A 17,684-nucleotide genomic window follows, 5' to 3' on the forward strand; every position below is an offset into this window, starting at 1 on the left:
TAAATGCATCAAACACTAAGAAAATAAAACGAATCGTTTAAAATAATCGGTTGAAAACAGGTTAAAAAAACTACTTAAAAAACGATGGACTTTAAATACATTTAAATTACAAAAGCATGCAACTAATCTAAAAATAATTTAAATCATCCGTTGATAATGGTTGTCATGTCAACAATCAGAATACAATGTGCATGCGTGAATTTTCAACGCCAGTTACGGTAACGCGATGCAGATTAGAAATTTTTAATTTCCTTTATTCTGTTTTATTTTAGTTCAAAAGTACGTCAGAATGAATCTGAAAGATCGATTCATTAACAATGTTTCATTTTAAATGTATCAAACATTAAGAAAATAAACAGAATCGTTTGAAATAATCAGCCGAAAAATCTGAAGCCTAGCCTCATGACTGTTGGGGGAAAATGAAAAGATTTTTTGGGCGGGAAAGTTAGTTTTTAATTAATAATTAAAATTCTAATTAAAAATTCAAAAAAAGGGACCCCAGGTGCACATTCCTGACCTCCAAGGTATACATGTACCAAATTTGGTAGCTATAGGTTGAATGGTCTTTTCTGTAGAGCGCCAACACATACACACTCACACATTGAGCTTTATAAATAAGTATAGATTACTTGCATACATTCATATTATTTTTATATTTATGACATGCAATTCTGGTACTTAAGCAAAAAGCAGTAATTTGTTATTGTCATATGTTAAAAGTTTTTGCTACTTAAAAGCTTTGTCAAAAGTAGTTTTAATTTTCCTAGAATTCATTCCTAAAGTAAAATAATTTTTCTAGTATAAAACAATTTCCTTGAATAAATTTATTTTTAATAATGTGTATTGTACACATACAATGATTCTGAATGGGGAGAAAGCTAGGAAGCAAATATAATTAGCAGCTGTAAATCAGAGAAATGTTTTAAATTTGGCCAGGGAGTAGTCAGGAAATTGATTTTTCAGTTTCTGTAACTACAATGTATATACCAAACTCTATAATGTGTATGAATATCAACACACATGCACACACACGATGGTATTTCATAATTAATATCCTAATTGATTTCTTGTTTTTTAAAATTTTAACTTAGCCCATTTCTCTTATTTCCTGATCTAAATTCTACTTCCTTATTTAATTATTTCTAAGAAGCATTCTAACAAATTACGAGTCTGGAATTCTCATGCTCCAAGCAAAGAAATAAAATTCCTTAATGCCCACTGCATTTTTTAAAATGATAGCTAAAATTCCTTTTCCTAAATTGACAAGCATTAAAGAAATTCCTTTAAGAATCTCTCAGTAAAAGCGCCAAGGAAAAAAGAAATTTCTCACTCTTTTTCCTTTTGTCTCAATGTAAACAGACTCCTTTCATTGATTCTTCCCCATGTACAAACCATGCTCTTTCTTCTTTTTTTCTTGACTTCTTTTCTTTTTTGGCCATTCATCTGCAAAATTATGTTACACACCTGTTTGTATATGTTTATAAATACCTTAATCGTAAGTCAGCTTAAAATTAGAATAATAAATAAGTCAGCATTAGTCATAAGCTACTTAAATTGTGCTTAAAAGTACTTAATTTTTGCAGCAGTTTCTCACTATGCACCCTGTCTGCCTGGTTATATATCTTATTAATCCTTAATCAGAATTTAGATTTAAAGCTCAATAATTGGATTATTTCAGATATTAAAATAATTTAGTATGAAGTTCAATTAATTTGTTCAGCCTACATTATTTGAAGTATACTAAATAGTCAAATTTCTTTCCAATGAGTGTTTCTGCTGCTAAGCATTTATTTTTCTCTTTCAGAAAAAAACCTATTGAGGGAGACAGTTCTTACAGTCTGAATAAAGACTACACAAATAAAAGTACAAAAATTTCAGCGGACAGCTGTCATCCAGAAAGAAACTACACAGGTATCTCTATATTTATTTTGCATTTTTTCCCCCTTAAACCTTATAAAATTTTTCGATTCAAATATTAAATAATTGTTTTTTGTATATGCTTTCTTAATCATATTTCTATCTATTATTTTTTATATCCTTGTTAATATTTAAATTTTCAAGTGTATGAAAATATTCTTGCGAGATGATTTCCTCCCTCTTATTTATATATCTTAATTGCAGTAATTCTAATTTTTCTTTCATGAGGGGGGTTGCATTGAGATATATTTATAGAATTTGCTTGTTTATATTCTAAAAAGTGACCAGAAAGATGTTAAATTGAATGAACTTAGTCAATGAATTTTCAACTTCTCAAATGAATCTAAGATACATGAATTCTTTATTAACTTATGAGCAATATAGGATATCACATCTGCTTTCTTTTATATCCAAGTTTTTTATGGATACTTTTTCGTGCAAAAATATGTGTAGACTTGACAGTTGAGTTGTGAAAAGTCCACATAGATTATAACTTTGTGTTAAATTTTCTCTTCAGTTTGAATATTCTAAAAGTTGCAGTAATGTTTACATATAAGTTACTTCTGCTCATCTTCTAACAGCTGTGAAATTTCTATAGTTACTGATCCTTGCTCACAGTAATGCTGGTAATGAAAGAATTTTTAACATGGTTCGGGGGCAGGGGGGGGGGACTATGGACTCCTGTTCCGACGTGAATATAAAAACACTAGGAACCACTTTAAATAATAAAATGTATATGAAGTCTATAATGTTAAACTGAGTAATGGTGTCTCAAAAAAAAAAAAAAAAAAAAATCCTTGCTATTACAAGGTGTGTAATGCCATGAAAAGTGCTTAATTTTCTCATGAAGAGGAAGAAGGCTTTCCTTTTTGTTTCCCACAAGTTAAATTTGATAATTCGAAATCTTGGTTGGAAAGTCTGTTTACTGGATGCATTAAAATAGAAAACTAACAAAAGCGAAGTATTCGAAGAAGTATTCCAGGGGTTCCAGCTCATATTAATGTTTAATGAATTACCCCCTTCCTTTTTTTGCTCCCTTTTTCTTAAACAATGTGCATTGCCATTTATTAAATTACTGGAATAAATATCTGGAAGGAGCAGTCCAAAATGCATGCAGTGCCATACTTATTGTGAATCGAAAAAAATTTCAATTTTTGATGTTGGGGAATTTAATTTATGCCTTTTAAGTATATATTTATTAAACTTTTATGTGTTTAGAAGAACATGCAATATGGTCCCATCAATGGAAAATATGAAAATAGCAGCATGAATTTAATGCACCAAAGCAATATATTGTATTTGAAAAAAGCTGCTTTAGAAAAATTAACATTCGATTATCATTCTGATTAATATGTCGTTTTTGAGCAAACGCTTGAACGACCTACTACAGGTATTCAACTGCACTCTATGGAATTGTAATTAATTACGGTATGTAATTACATTAGTCAATCTATTAAAATCTGGTATAATGAAATTTTAACTTGAAGCCTTAAATTTTCAATGATCATGATATCTGTCGTGGTATTTTTCGCATGTCCCCATCCATTTGAAGATCTTTATTTGTTGAATTAATTATGCCAAATTTATTTTGATTAAGAAAAAAAGAAACTGCTGGATCTGGTGCTTAAATATTAAAATATATATATATATTTTAGAATTTAATTTTTTTTTTCTTTTCTTTTTTTTATAACTCTTATAAAAAGATTTTCCCTAACGAAATCTCTCTTTCAAAAAGTTTTGTTTTGAGCAACGCTTAGCATAAAGCCATTAATTTAGGAACATGAAATTCTGGAAGCTTTTTCTCGAGGAGGGTAACAGAGGCACACTTAGAAAGGATTTCCCAAACTTATAATTCGAAGTTTAATTTAAAAAATAGAATTTTAATGTGTTTTCATCATAAATCAAAGCCTTTTATTGCATAAAAGTTATTTTAACACCGTTTTGAATGTTAAAGAATAGCTTTTGAATAATAAAAATTTAGTTTGGTTGATGTAATTTTTAAAAAATTTGTTTTGGACACAGTGTATTATGAATTATACACTGTGGTGTATTATGAATTATACACTGTGTATTATTCCACTCATTATTCTACAGTTGTTAAAATTGTAGTTGAAAAAATAAAAGAATTTAAGGCTTTCTTTGCTTTTATTTAATCTTAAAAAGTTGTAAAGCATTCTGTGTAGTAAAATCTTTATTTGATAAGTTTTGTTAAATTTTGAAGCAATGCAATATATTGTCACGCATGCTTCAAGAAAGGCATTTTTAAAAAAGGCTTTAATTGGCATTTTTACTTTCTTTATAAATTTTCTTCTTCTTTTTATGAATTTTACAGTTATTTTTTAGAATACACACCCACACATGCCCTTTTCCTTAGGAAGGCGAAGAAGTTATTCATTGAAAATAAACCTAGTTCAATAGAATTTATTATTGAATTGCTAATCAACTAAGTTCCTTTGCCTCTGCTTCATTTTGGAAGACTTTGAGGGAGTCTTTTTTTTTTTTTTTTTGTCGAAGATTATCTTGTCCTTTGCCTGGAATTTTCTTATTCAATTTATTGAGGATTTAAATTTTTCAGCTACTGCAAGGTGAAAGAAAATTTTAAAAATATTACATGGCATTTAAAAATAATTTAATTTAATGTAAAGGGACAAGTAATAGAACAGAATTGCAGCAATAATAATAATGACTATTGTATGCTTGGATCATCTCCTTAACTTCTTAGACTGTCTCATTTTAACTCAACAAGTAGCTGATATATATTCTTAAAGGATACATTACTGAAATGCAGCTTGCATTGCTTGATCCAGTAAATGAATAATGATCACTAACCACTGCACATTCAAAACAAACTTACTTTGCAGGTTCGTCATGTTGTTACCTAGAATCATTCATCTAATACAACTGTTGAATAGAGGGCGTTCTTCAAATATGGAAACACAATAACTAAACTTCATTTGTCTAGTACAATTTAATCTTGATGTTGCAATTTTATTTTTTGCTAATGTATTAATTTATATATATATATATGTATATGCAAATATATACAGTTTTATCCTTTTTTTTTTTTTTTTTTTTTTTTTTTTTTTTTTTTTGCAGGGTGAGGCGACCAGAAACGAGTTTCATGGAAAAAAAACAGATAATTTTTAATGGCTAGCTCATTAGGCAAATGAATGCCGATCATCAAACACAGGTAAGTAATTTTCTGCAAAATTGCAAAAACTGACATTTTTATTCAATTTTATTTATAATGTTACGGCATAAATCGTAAATATTTTATTTAAAAGTAGCTAACGATTGTTTTAATAATTATAAATTTTATTTTGTAAATAGTTGTAAAATTCAGATTGGCAACAGTGATACTTTTGGAACTTGTTGTTTAAAAAACGATGCTAGAATGTTGAATGAAAATAAGCTGATGTAAATTTGATAATATTATCTATATGTAATATTTAGTTTTATAGTACGTTGTCTGCATTTTATTTTTGTTGATGCACGAACACAACAATTGGTGACCCGGACGATGAATTTCGAACCTGTCAAAAATCTACAAGTTTGTCGTTTAAAAAATATCCCCTTCCATCTGGAAAATATTTATGGTGTGATACTTCAACACAGCATATTAGACCTTATATACCAAAACATTTTCGCATGAAGATATTTCATCAATTTCACGGATTGTCCCATCAGGGAATTAAATCAACAGTAAAATTAATTTCTTCAAAATTTATATGGCCAAATATTAAGAAAGATGTCCAGCAGTGGGCGAAGTCGTGTATTCCATGCCAAAAGTCTAAAATAACCCGCCATACAAAATCAGTATTGGGTGAATTTCAAAAACCATCAGGAAGATTTCGAGAAATACATATCGATATTGTAGGTCCACTACCACCTTCAAATGGTAACACCTACTGTCTAACATGTATAGATAGATACACGAATTGGATGGAAGCTATTCCGCTGGAAAACATCTCTGCGGAAACAATATCAAAAGCTTTTTATAACAACTGGATAGCAAGATTTGGAGTACCTTGGAAGCTTATTAGTGATCGTGGAACCCAATTTTCATCCGAGATATTTCAAAATCTGTCAAGAATCTGCGGCATTAAGCTTTCACATACTACAGCCTATCACCCGCAGTGTAACGGAAAGGTAGAAAGACTACATAGATCGATAAAGGCTGCTTTAAAAGCCCACAATAATGTATCTTGGAGTGAAACGTTACCAACAGTACTTTTGGGTTTACGAACTGCGATCCACGACGATACTAATTATACAATAGCAGAAATGGTGTATGGAGAGAATATCAAACTTCCTGGAGAATTCTTTGATGTAAATACACCACATATGTCACCAGGAACATTTGTAAATGATTTACAAAATGTTATGGAATTGATGAGACCAAAAGAAACTCAACAAAAAAGTCATCCAAAAATATTTGTGCACAAAGATTTAGAATCAACTTCTCACGTTTTCCTTCGCATTGATAGAGTACGAAAACCACTTGAACCCCCTTATGAAGGTCCATATTTTGTTATCAGCCGTACACCAAAATATTTTACTCTGAGGATAAAGAATAAAGAAGTGAATGTAACTATAGACAAATTAAAGCCAGCGTATCTACTACCACAAGAAAATCCTGAAGAGCAGCTTGCAACTCCAACTTGTGTGAAGATTACACCTGCGTCCCAACCAGCTAAGATTCAAACCAAGGAAACTGTATCTCAACCTGATCTTAAACCAGCCTTAAGACAATCTCGAACTGGTAGAATCATTAAGACGCCATTGAGATTCAAAATTTAAATGTTGACTTTTTTTACTCCTTTATGCTACTACTAAAATATTTACTTCCTACTTTCTAACGTAACGTTCGTTACTGGTAGGGGAGTATATGTTACGGCATAAATCGTAAATATTTTATTTAAAAGTAGCTAACGATTGTTTTAATAATTATAAATTTTATTTTGTAAATAGTTGTAAAATTCAGATTGGCAACAGTGATACTTTTGGAACTTGTTGTTTAAAAAACGATGCTAGAATGTTGAATGAAAATAAGCTGATGTAAATTTGATAATATTATCTATATGTAATATTTAGTTTTATAGTACGTTGTCTGCATTTTATTTTTGTTGATGCACGAACACAACAATAACTTTAAATTAATACTTTTAATATAAAACAAACAAAATAGAACTTAAAATGATTATTAATTAGGAATATTGTTTGAATAATGCTTCCAATTTAAACAATAGTTGATTTTGATTAAGTTTGAGTACTCAGATCTACAGTTGGTATAGGAAGAACTATTTTAAAAATAAAATGAACATAAATCTTTTTAAAATATGAATCTAGCAGATAGGAGCTACAAAGCAGAAATTCTGATCTATATAAAAGTGTGTAAGAAGCAGTCAGTTCCAAGAAAAAAGTGAAAAATCAAAGTATCTGGCAAGAGTTCAGAGAAATATTCATCTTTAAAAAATAAGATCTGAAGATTAATTAGGAATATATTTCGAATAGCGCTAGAAATTTTAAAATATATTTTATTTTAACTTGATCAAATCTGAATCTTGTAAACAAAATGAAGCTTCTTGTTGTATCAACATGAATGATGCTGGAAAGCAAATTATGAAATGCTTATTGAGTTATATTTATGAAAGATCTATAAAAAACAAGACAAAAAAAACCACAGTAATGCATTTAATATCCATTCACTATTAAAGAAATGTTTGCTAAAACACACTAGAGAGGTATATTTACAATAATATCCTGTCTTCATATTTGTTGTCCTATATACATTTAAAATTGTCCTGAGCAATACGCTTCTTAAAATGCCTTTAGCGAAATCACACGGTATTGAATTTTGACTTTTCTATATATTTTGAAATGAATATGTATCCTAGTTGGGCTTTAGTTTTGAAATATTTTTCTGTGTATAAACTATTCAGTACATTAACTATATTTTTTATATGTTTTTCCTTTGAGCATTATTTTGTGTTGATTTTTGGATTACTTCTTTTTTATCTCTTGGTATATCTCACTTCTGCAAAAATCATTTTTAAATTACACATTCCAGTCAAAGCTTTCTGCAATATTTTATAAAGAAGTTTTATCTTTCCCTAACCTTATTATATTACCTCATTTAAACTCAGTTGGCAGAAGAAAAAAAAGACAAATTCATTTTCTTAAGAACATTTATTGTCAAATCTAGTTAACAACAGTAAATAAATAACACTCGCTGTTTCCATTGCATATTTAAAGCAAATTTGCTTTGAGGTGCGCCTAGAGTTATTCTTATTCTTCTAGTTCATTTAAATAAAGATCATCCCTCAGATGTGCAAACTTAGCACCTGAATTTCATTTGTCTATTAAAACTGAGACGATATTAGCATTTTATTTTCTGCTAGTATATATATATTCACAGTTATATATCTTTTTTTGCAGGGTGAGGCGACAAAGGAAGAATTTCATGTTTATAGCAGTTAATTTTTGATGGCTAGTACACGAGGCTGATTACTGAGGGCCATCAGAAACAAGTAAGTGATTGTTTTCAGAATTGTAAAAACTGGCAATATTATTATTCAATTGTATTTACATTGTAACTTTAAATTAATACTATTAATATGGTAAAATGAGCAAAATGGAGCTTAAAAGAGTTGATTTATTTGGAATGCTGTTCGAGTAGTTCTGCGAAATTTAAACGAAAATACTGCATTAAATTATTTTTAAAGTACTTCAAAAAATATATAGAGCTCTCTAGTTGTTGCCTATTTAATAACATGGTTCTGTATATAATTTCTTAAAAATACATTATGAGATTACATGAAATATAGTATTAACAGATTTCATAGAATTAAAATACAAATTGGAAGGAAAAAACAAGATTGTTTTAACAAATAAAAATTTAAAATTTATATTCAGCGATGTTTAATAATAATTATTTTTCTTTGAATCAAACTTTGGATGTAATGGTACATTTTTTTTTTTCAGAATTTACTTTATAAAATTGAGGGTGTATTTCCTGATCCTTAGTTCAATTAAACTTTAGAATTATTTTATCTTTAGTAAACAGTTAATAGATGAAAAAAATCTCTGGGAATACTTTTTTGTAATATTTTTTTGCAAAGTTTATTGTTAATTACAGTATTTTTTTTTTAATACGAATTGGAAATATATATATGAGTTCAAGGTTCTAAATAAGATTGTAGAAATTACTAAATACCTTAATAGTTAGTGATAGAGGAAAAAAATAATTTCAAATGCAGCAGCATATTATAAAAGTCAATCTCAGAAGTAAAAATATAAGACCAGCAAATATGTCTGTGTCTGCATATGTCTTTGATGAATCAAGAATATCTATTGTCTACACAAACTGTCATTAAAAATAGTCTATTCAACTTATATATGTGTTTTAAGTATTTATCACTTGATGGTTAAATACCAGTACCCAATAACGCATTGCAAAATTATTTTTGTAAATTAATTTATCTTTCATGGATCTTTCTTGTAAATTTTCTTTATCAGAAAGTATGTTAATCTAAATTTCCATCTCTGACATTATTTGGCACTTCTTTGGGACAACAATTTGAAAGCACTAGATATCATATATACTATTATTTCTGAACTAAAGGTTCAGCTTAGTTCTATTATTGATTTTTCTGCAGAACTCTTTTGATTGTAAAACATTTCATGCTTTTTTTTTTTTTTTTTTTTTTTTTAGACAAGAAGAGAGAAGGGCTTCTGATAGGTCAGGTAAATAATAATTTTTATTTATTTTGCTACACCAGATTACTAGTCTAATTTTTTAAATTTTACACTTGCTAAAAATTTCTTATTTAACACCTAAATTCAAAATGTTAATAAATTACTTAAATGAATTTTTTTTCTTAAAGCTTTATTATTATTATAATTCTTAATTTCTGTCTTCTCGCACATCATTTTTTGCTCACAATTTATATTCTATTTAGGAATTTAGTTGTGGTTTGTTTTGCCGAAAGCATACACAATAAATTTTTCATAAGCATACAAAATAATCTTTTGCTAAATAATTTGATGAATCCCACTGGGCTTTGGATACCCAGAATTTGTTAGGTCCACTGCTATTCCTTCTTTGAAAGTTTGAGTAAAAATATATAAAGAAAGTTTTTTGCAATGCATGCTGTTTACAACTAACTGCTCAACCCAATAGTTGGGAGAACAAATCTAATACACTTTAAAAAATACACAGTAGTTGCATAACTACTAAAGTTCTGCTAAACATCTCAATGAGAAATGGCATTGGGAAGTGCTCACTTTAGTGAAATTATAGCTAACTAATTAACTAAAAGCTAGATTTAAATTTTAGTAATAGCATAAAATATGATTTTTAGTTTTTTTTTTTTTTTAATGTATTTTGTTTGTTTACCAATCAGCACCTGCATAGGGTCTTTTTTAATCTGATTCATTCTCATTTATTTAGAAATTCTCGAAATATGCACATTTCCTAAGTATAGGAATACATTTTATTTCCTATACATTCATGGGACATTAAACAAAAGGGATTAGAACAGCAAAAATCAATGAAACAATTTGTCTCATTTTTTTTCACCGTAAGTTTAGAGTCAAATTGATTCTCTGCATGTTATAGCATTTCAGATTCTTTTAATGTTATGACTATGACGGCATACGAATGTGAGCAGCATAGATTCAGAGGTCTTCTGGCAAATGTTCTTATTTATAGAAAAAATTATTTTTTTAATTTGTTGAATATTGATGAAATTTTGGAAATTGATCATTATAGAGAACCAAAACAAAATGTAAATTCTGAATGCTCTAGAAAGTCTTTTTGAAAAAAAATAGCAAATCCTTACATAAAATGCAATTTTTTTTGTAATATGAATATATTGTCTTGAAATTTGTTATTCATTCATTCATTTTATTTTGAATGATGAATGATAAGTGTTTTTTAAAAATGATAGACAAAATTATGATTTTTCAAAGTTGGATGTTTAAATATCTTTTTAATAAGATTTTCAAAAATAATAATAAAAAAATTGATGGAAGGGGGGGGGGGAGCAAAGAATACCAAAAAGATATGGAAAAAGGAGCAGGGGTGTTTGTGCTCCGGGGAAACCCCGGAATTCCGGGGATTTTGAACTTCGATACCCGGAAATTCCGGGGATCGTCGTTCAAAAGGAAGTAGGAATAATAATGAATTATTTATTTTGATCTGGGTAATTTTGTTTGCTTTGAAGGCAGAAAACGCAAGGTCAGTGTGTGTGGTGAAAACTTTTCCTTTCTTTCTCCAAAGACAGTGATAATGCGTGAAAAGGGGGAAAAAACTTCTTTTTTGTTCTTTCCTTATTGCGAGTTATGACTCATTCCCCCGGTTCTCGGACATTCTCTTCTGGATTCTTTTCGGCAAGTAGGCGCGGCAGAAAAAAAAGGGTGAGACTTCGTTCGACCAGATGTTCAAAGGTCTTAATTTTTCAAAAAAAGTAATTCATTGAACTTTTATAATTAGGTCATTCAATACTTCATAATTGTAATTTTTCATTTCTCCCCCCCCCCTTCTCGAAACTCCAAAATGTCGGTAGTAAGTCCGTAAAAGTTTCAGGGGATTTTTTGGGGTCCCACAAACACCCCTGAAGGAGGCTAAGTTTAATTTCCTTTTTAAATAAAAAAAGGTTTCGTTTTTGTTTTAAATAGGATGTATTTGCATGATAAAATAGCCATATACTTTGACTATATTTTATTTTTATACAAATAGGCAAAAAGATAAGAGGAAAGTGTCTGACAATTTTGGGTCAAAATAATTCTTCTACGTATCAATGTTCAAAAAACAGATGATATTGCAAAGAGCAGAACAAAGGAATTACGGGGCTTTTTTATTAAAGAGGTTTTTTTAAAAAAAAAAAAAAATTTCTTCTTATAAGAACTGCTAACCTTTGTAATGAATGTCATTATATTATATTCCCTAGTTATTTTAAATTAAAATAAATAATGTATCAATTTTATAGTTATTTTTCGGACTATATGCCTACATGTGCACTTCTTCAGAAGATGAAGATTTTCATGGAAATTAAACCAGGTTCAGTAGAATTTTTTTAAATAATGTTATTTGCTAATCAATCAATTTCACTTATCCCCCTCCCTCGAATTGTGTAATCTTGGGGTGGGGGGGTCAACTTTTCATGTGAAAATTTTCCCCTCCAAAGTCAAAACCAAGTTTTCGGTTTTGAAATTACTACAAGGTGAGAGAAAATTTAAAAGATATAATATGGCGGTTAAAAATAATTTATTGCACATTTAAAGCAAACTTGCTTTGCATGTTCTTAGTGTTGTTACCTAGAATCATTCATCTAGTGCAACATTTGAATAGAAGACATTCTTCAAATGTGCAATCACAACAACTGAATTTAATTTGTTTAACACAACTTGGTCTTGATGTTGGGATTTTACTTTCCGCTAGTTTATTTATTTATATAAGTATGTATTTGCAAATATATTCAAAGTTTAATCCCTCCTTCCTGCAGGGTGAGGCAACTAAGAATTACACTCGATGGATAGTGATGGGCTCATTAGGCAAATTAATGCAGACCGCCAAACACAAGTAAGTAATTTTATAAAAAATTGTAAAAATTGACTAGCATAACTCATCTAGTTTGTAACATTATGTATTCACAGTTTTATTTCTCTTTTTTTTGCAGGGTGAGGCGACTAAGGAAAAGTTTCATGAAAAAGAGCAGTTAATTTTTTATGGCTGGTACATCAGGCGAGTACTGAGGACCATCAAAAACAAGTAATTTGATTCAGAATATTAACTTAATATTTTTAATGTAATAAAATGAACAAATTACGAATTTCAAAAGATGGTTTATCAGGAATATTGTTTGAATAGTTCTTCAGAATGTAAGCAATATTTCATATTTTAATAAATTTAAGTATAGAGATCTTTTAATTGAAACAAAAATGCTTCATTTAATTATTTTAAAAATACTGCCAAAAATAGATTGAGCCCTGTATTAGGTATTTATTGTAATATATTATAATATGATCTTGTATTAAACAAACAAACAATGTGGTTATATAAAATAGAGTATTAAGATATTTCATAGAATTCAAATACAATAGGAAAATGTGCATTTTAAGAAATTAAAATGCATTGCAAATGAAAAGCAATGTATATTCTACATTGCTTCAGAATAATCAGTTTTTCTTTGAAGCAAACTATCAACTATGTTTTTTTTTATGACATCAGGCCAAATATCTCTTTTTATTGCACCCAAGTACATTTTATTTGAACAGTTGCCCTCGATAATAGAACTCTAGTAACTTTAAAATTATTAAAATGGGATATTTGTATTCTTTGAATATATATCTCAGTTTGTTTATGATGCCATATTAGCATCTTGTTAATTGTCTTGCAAGTTTTGTGAAAATTTTGCAAATTGCAAGCAAATGTTAAAATAGGTACCAGATTTTTTTTTATATCCTGTATATTTTTGAATATATGTTCTATTTTAATGAAAATGAATTGTGCAGGGAACAAAACTGATTATAAAATATGTCAGTCATTATCAACGTTTTTTGAAATTGGATTTGCAGATATTTTTGATCTGAGAGTGCATTATTTATACTCATGGAGGAGAAAGGAATGTTCACTTTATAATGAAAATCATTCGATCTGAAAATAGAACTAATATTTTATCAATACGATTTTATAGAGGTCATTAAATATACAGCTTCTCAAAAAATAGATTGATAAATAATAAATAAAATTATTATATTGACCTCAAAATTGAGCATTACCAATCAAATGGACAGTTACATTTTTCGAAAATTATTAAAGATATGCACCTAATTTTTTAGGTTCCAGCATTTCAGACTTTGAGCTAAAAATTATCTTTGCTGTTATGTAAAAATGTTATTTTGTTACTATTTGCCTTCTTTTATGGTTTTTTTTTTTTTTTAAATTTGTATAACTGTTATTATTTTGTACAATAAGAATGTGCTCTTTGAATGAGTCAAAAAAAAAAAAAAAAAAAAAAAATGTTAGAAATATATGAGAGATTTTGAGGTCACATTAGTAGTGCCATTTTCGAAATCAATATATAGAAAAGAGCGGAAGAAAATTTCTTTCAAGTTAACAGTTAATTATTTTGGTTAATCAGCACAACAATTTGAAAAAATCTGTCCTCTAGAGTCATTTTCATTAAATCCACCTTCATGAATATGTTGAAATAAATACTTCAGTTTTAGAGGTTCCCCATTTTTTTTCTTGACAAATATGCATGTTTTTCGGAGACTACAACAAATGATTTATGTCTTAGTAAGCATTTACTATAAAAGCAATTATTCCATTATTGGAATTTTTAAATTATATTATTATTAAATATATAATGTCTTTGATTTAATTCTTTCACTCTTTCTCTCTCTCTCTCTCTCTCTCTCTCTCTCTCTCTCTATATATATATATATATATATATATATATATATATATATATATATATATATATATATATATACATACACAACACACAAATTGCATTAATTGTTCTTTTTTTTTTATTGCAGCAACAAAAAAGGATTGAAAGAAGCAATATAAATGAATGAATTTAAGGAATTTATATGTAATCACAAAAGATATGTACCTATAAAAAATAAAGTTTCTGTTCATTGAAAAAAGAATTTTTATATGAATTTTATATTATCTTAAATTAGTCCTTGTTAATTTTATTCTAAAATGCTCTCTTATTTCCTGATCCAATTCTCACTTTTATATTTAATTAATTCTAATATGTATTTAATATAACTACTGATTCCATAGTTCCTCTCACCAGGAATAAAGGGATAAAAATCCCTAGCATTCACACATATTTTTCAAAGATACCTAAGATTCCCTTGCCTAAGCTGGCACATGACAAAGAAATCCCAATCAAAAACTCATAGTAAATCACTGCAGGGAAAAGAAAAAAAAAAAAAAACTTTTTGCCTTTTTGCTCTTAGATTGCAATGTAAATAGATGTCATTTGATCACTGCTTCACTCTTGTACAAATTATGACTCTTGTAGTAAAATAAATTAAAGTTAAAATTACAAAAAAAAAAAAAAAAAAAAAAAACTTTTGACAGACATCTCCAAAATTGTTATATATTATTGTCATTCTGCACCAAAATGAATTAAAATGAAAATGAATTAGAATGAAAAATTTAAAAAAATAAAAGATTTTTAATTGAAATATTTCAAAACTTTAAAACAAGATAAGGTTTAGAATGCAGATGGTACCCACTTCATCTGCAAATAAATCTGATAGAAGTAAGATTTTTAAAAAATATGTAAATTAATTGCTAATGCATTAAAATTTTTGGAACAACCATACATTTTCTGCTTTCAAAAATGAGAAAGGTTACCCATCCCTCCATATGCTATAATATAATTATAATATAAAGGTCTCAATTAGATCTGAGATGAAGCCATATAAGTTTAAATATCATTTAGAATATTTTCTTAACTTTGAATTTGAAGTTCTATTAAATCTTTTCAGGTTAATTTTTGCTTGTTTTCTAAGATTTTCTGGATAAATGTGACTTTCTTATTGGATCAAACACAAAAAGGTGTATTGTGAAGTGTGATCAACTGGTGGGTCACTTGCTGAAAAATAATGATTACATCTGTCATAAAAACAGTGTATTTCAACTAAAAGCAAGGAAAAACATTAAAAATAACAATAAAACTATTTCCATGCATCCTTCTCTAATTAAAAATTAACACATTGATTAAATACAGCAGTTAAAAACATGTGGTTAAACCTGACTGGTCTTGAAATCATTGCTAATTCTTATAAATGATGCCATCAAAACCATAAAATTTACTTAAAATAACTCAACAATTCAATGTTTAGCAAAGAAACATTGCGTCTAACTTGAATTGAAACATAAAATGATTTAAGTCATGAAAAAGACCTCATGAAAGATAACAAAGGGCCTCCATTTTTTAATGGCATAATATATGATTTTATTCATTTGCATTGCACAATATTTTATTACTGTCAAATTTCAATTTATCATATGACGAAACATTTGCCATAATAGCAGCACATTTTTCTTCCTTGCAACTGACGATAAATTGAATTCAATAAGCATATTAAAACTTTTTTTTTATCTGTAGGTTTTCTGTCAAATCTTTAGAATAACGTACAGCACTTAGATTCTCATTTTTTTTTTTTTTTCGATTTAATAATAAGCAATTTTAAAAATAAACAGCAATTTATTATTCTATTTGGTTAAAGTGTAGTTTAGTGTGCCCCCGAGTTTGTCGCCAATATGGTAACCCAACGAAACGATCTTATAGCAACCCTAATGCTGTTTTGTTTACTACTTTTTACAGTATTTGAGTTGCACATGAACTACAATTATTTTATGCTCAATGTCAAATTAAAAGTAATTAAATATCAATTAAAGATTTTAACTTTGTATTATAACTAAATGTTTTTTATTGCTAATAAGACATTGTAATGTTATTTTTAATGTGAATACGAACTGAAAATATTTATTCTTTTACAATACTTACAATAATAATACTTTAGAAATCGCCTGAATTATTAATTTAAAAAATCGTCTGCAATGGAATTCCTTGTACTTTTCGTAATTCTTTTTCTGATCTGACGGTTTCCTTGATAAGTCGTTTTAAAGTTTAAAAATTCTGCCCGGTGCCTTCTTTAGATGCCTAAGGCATCGGCATGCTCTAAATTTTACTCTTTACACAAGAGACCGGCGCAGCCGATTTGAAAAACATTTTTATTTCAAAATTATTAAGATAAGCAGCGATAGTGATCCCTAAAGTTAAAAAAAAAAATCTCACATAAAACAATAATTAGTAAAAATCATAGCTTTATTAATGCAGAAAGTGGTAACCGTAACTGCTTTGCAGAAGTATTTACTTATTTTGTCCGGCATCTTCATTGGCGACTTTGCATCCTTGGTGCAGCAAGTGCACACTAAACTACAGTTTTACCTTCTATTTAACAAATAATTTCTTTCATAGCTTCTGATAAAGTAATATATTCCATTTTCATGTTCAATAGAGTTTTTGGCAATGGCGAATAAACACACAACTTAATCCATTAAAAACCAGAAATTTAATTTATAACACTTGAGCACTTTTACTACTTAGTGAAGAAATATGTGATACACATCTGTGATCAACCAAATCTAAAGCTTCAACTGCAGCAAAATCAGATAGAAAATGAAACACTGACAATGTTCCATCAAACATTTATTTTTAAATAACAATAATGTATTTTATACCAACGTCACAGGTAGAATATGAGCCGTTTATTTTGAAAATAGGGCAAGTCCATTTTTTGTTATTGCGAGATATTTAAAGGTTTGCGTTTCAATAAATTAAAAAATATTGGTAAGTATTAATAGATATATTTTTTGTATTTTGTGGTAGAAGATAATGTAGGTTTATAATTACAGTGCTGACTAAAAAAATAAGAGTTCCATTATAATTAAATGAACTTGCCTCACTTTCCAAATTAAAGAATTATTGCAATCATTCATTTAATTGGGAAATAATATTTCAGTTGTATCAGCTTTTTTTTTTTTTTTAGAGAAACAAAATACTATTCAAATTTTTATAAATATTTATTCATTTGATAAAAAGGGAAACAAAACCAAGAATATTCTAGTAGAAAATATAACATAACAACAAACAATTCAGTTTTATTAAGAATTTCAATGAAATTATATATTTCAGTTTATACGTAGGTATAATCAATTTGAATTTTAT

General features: G+C 28.1%; 1 long non-coding RNA gene across 1 annotated transcript; it reads left to right on the top strand.

The window, feature by feature from the left end:
- Positions 1 to 11,991: 11,991 nt before the first annotated feature.
- On the top strand, positions 11,992 to 14,580 carry LOC129957433 (uncharacterized). The gene is made up of 3 exons (XR_008782764.1): positions 11,992 to 12,502; positions 12,600 to 12,691; positions 14,467 to 14,580. It is a non-coding gene; the product is annotated as an uncharacterized LOC129957433 (long non-coding RNA).
- The last annotated feature ends 3,104 nt before the right edge of the window (positions 14,581 to 17,684 follow it).

This window comes from Argiope bruennichi, chromosome 11 (assembly GCF_947563725.1).
Source record: "Argiope bruennichi chromosome 11, qqArgBrue1.1, whole genome shotgun sequence".
In the NCBI taxonomy this organism is placed as follows: domain Eukaryota; kingdom Metazoa; phylum Arthropoda; class Arachnida; order Araneae; family Araneidae; genus Argiope; species Argiope bruennichi.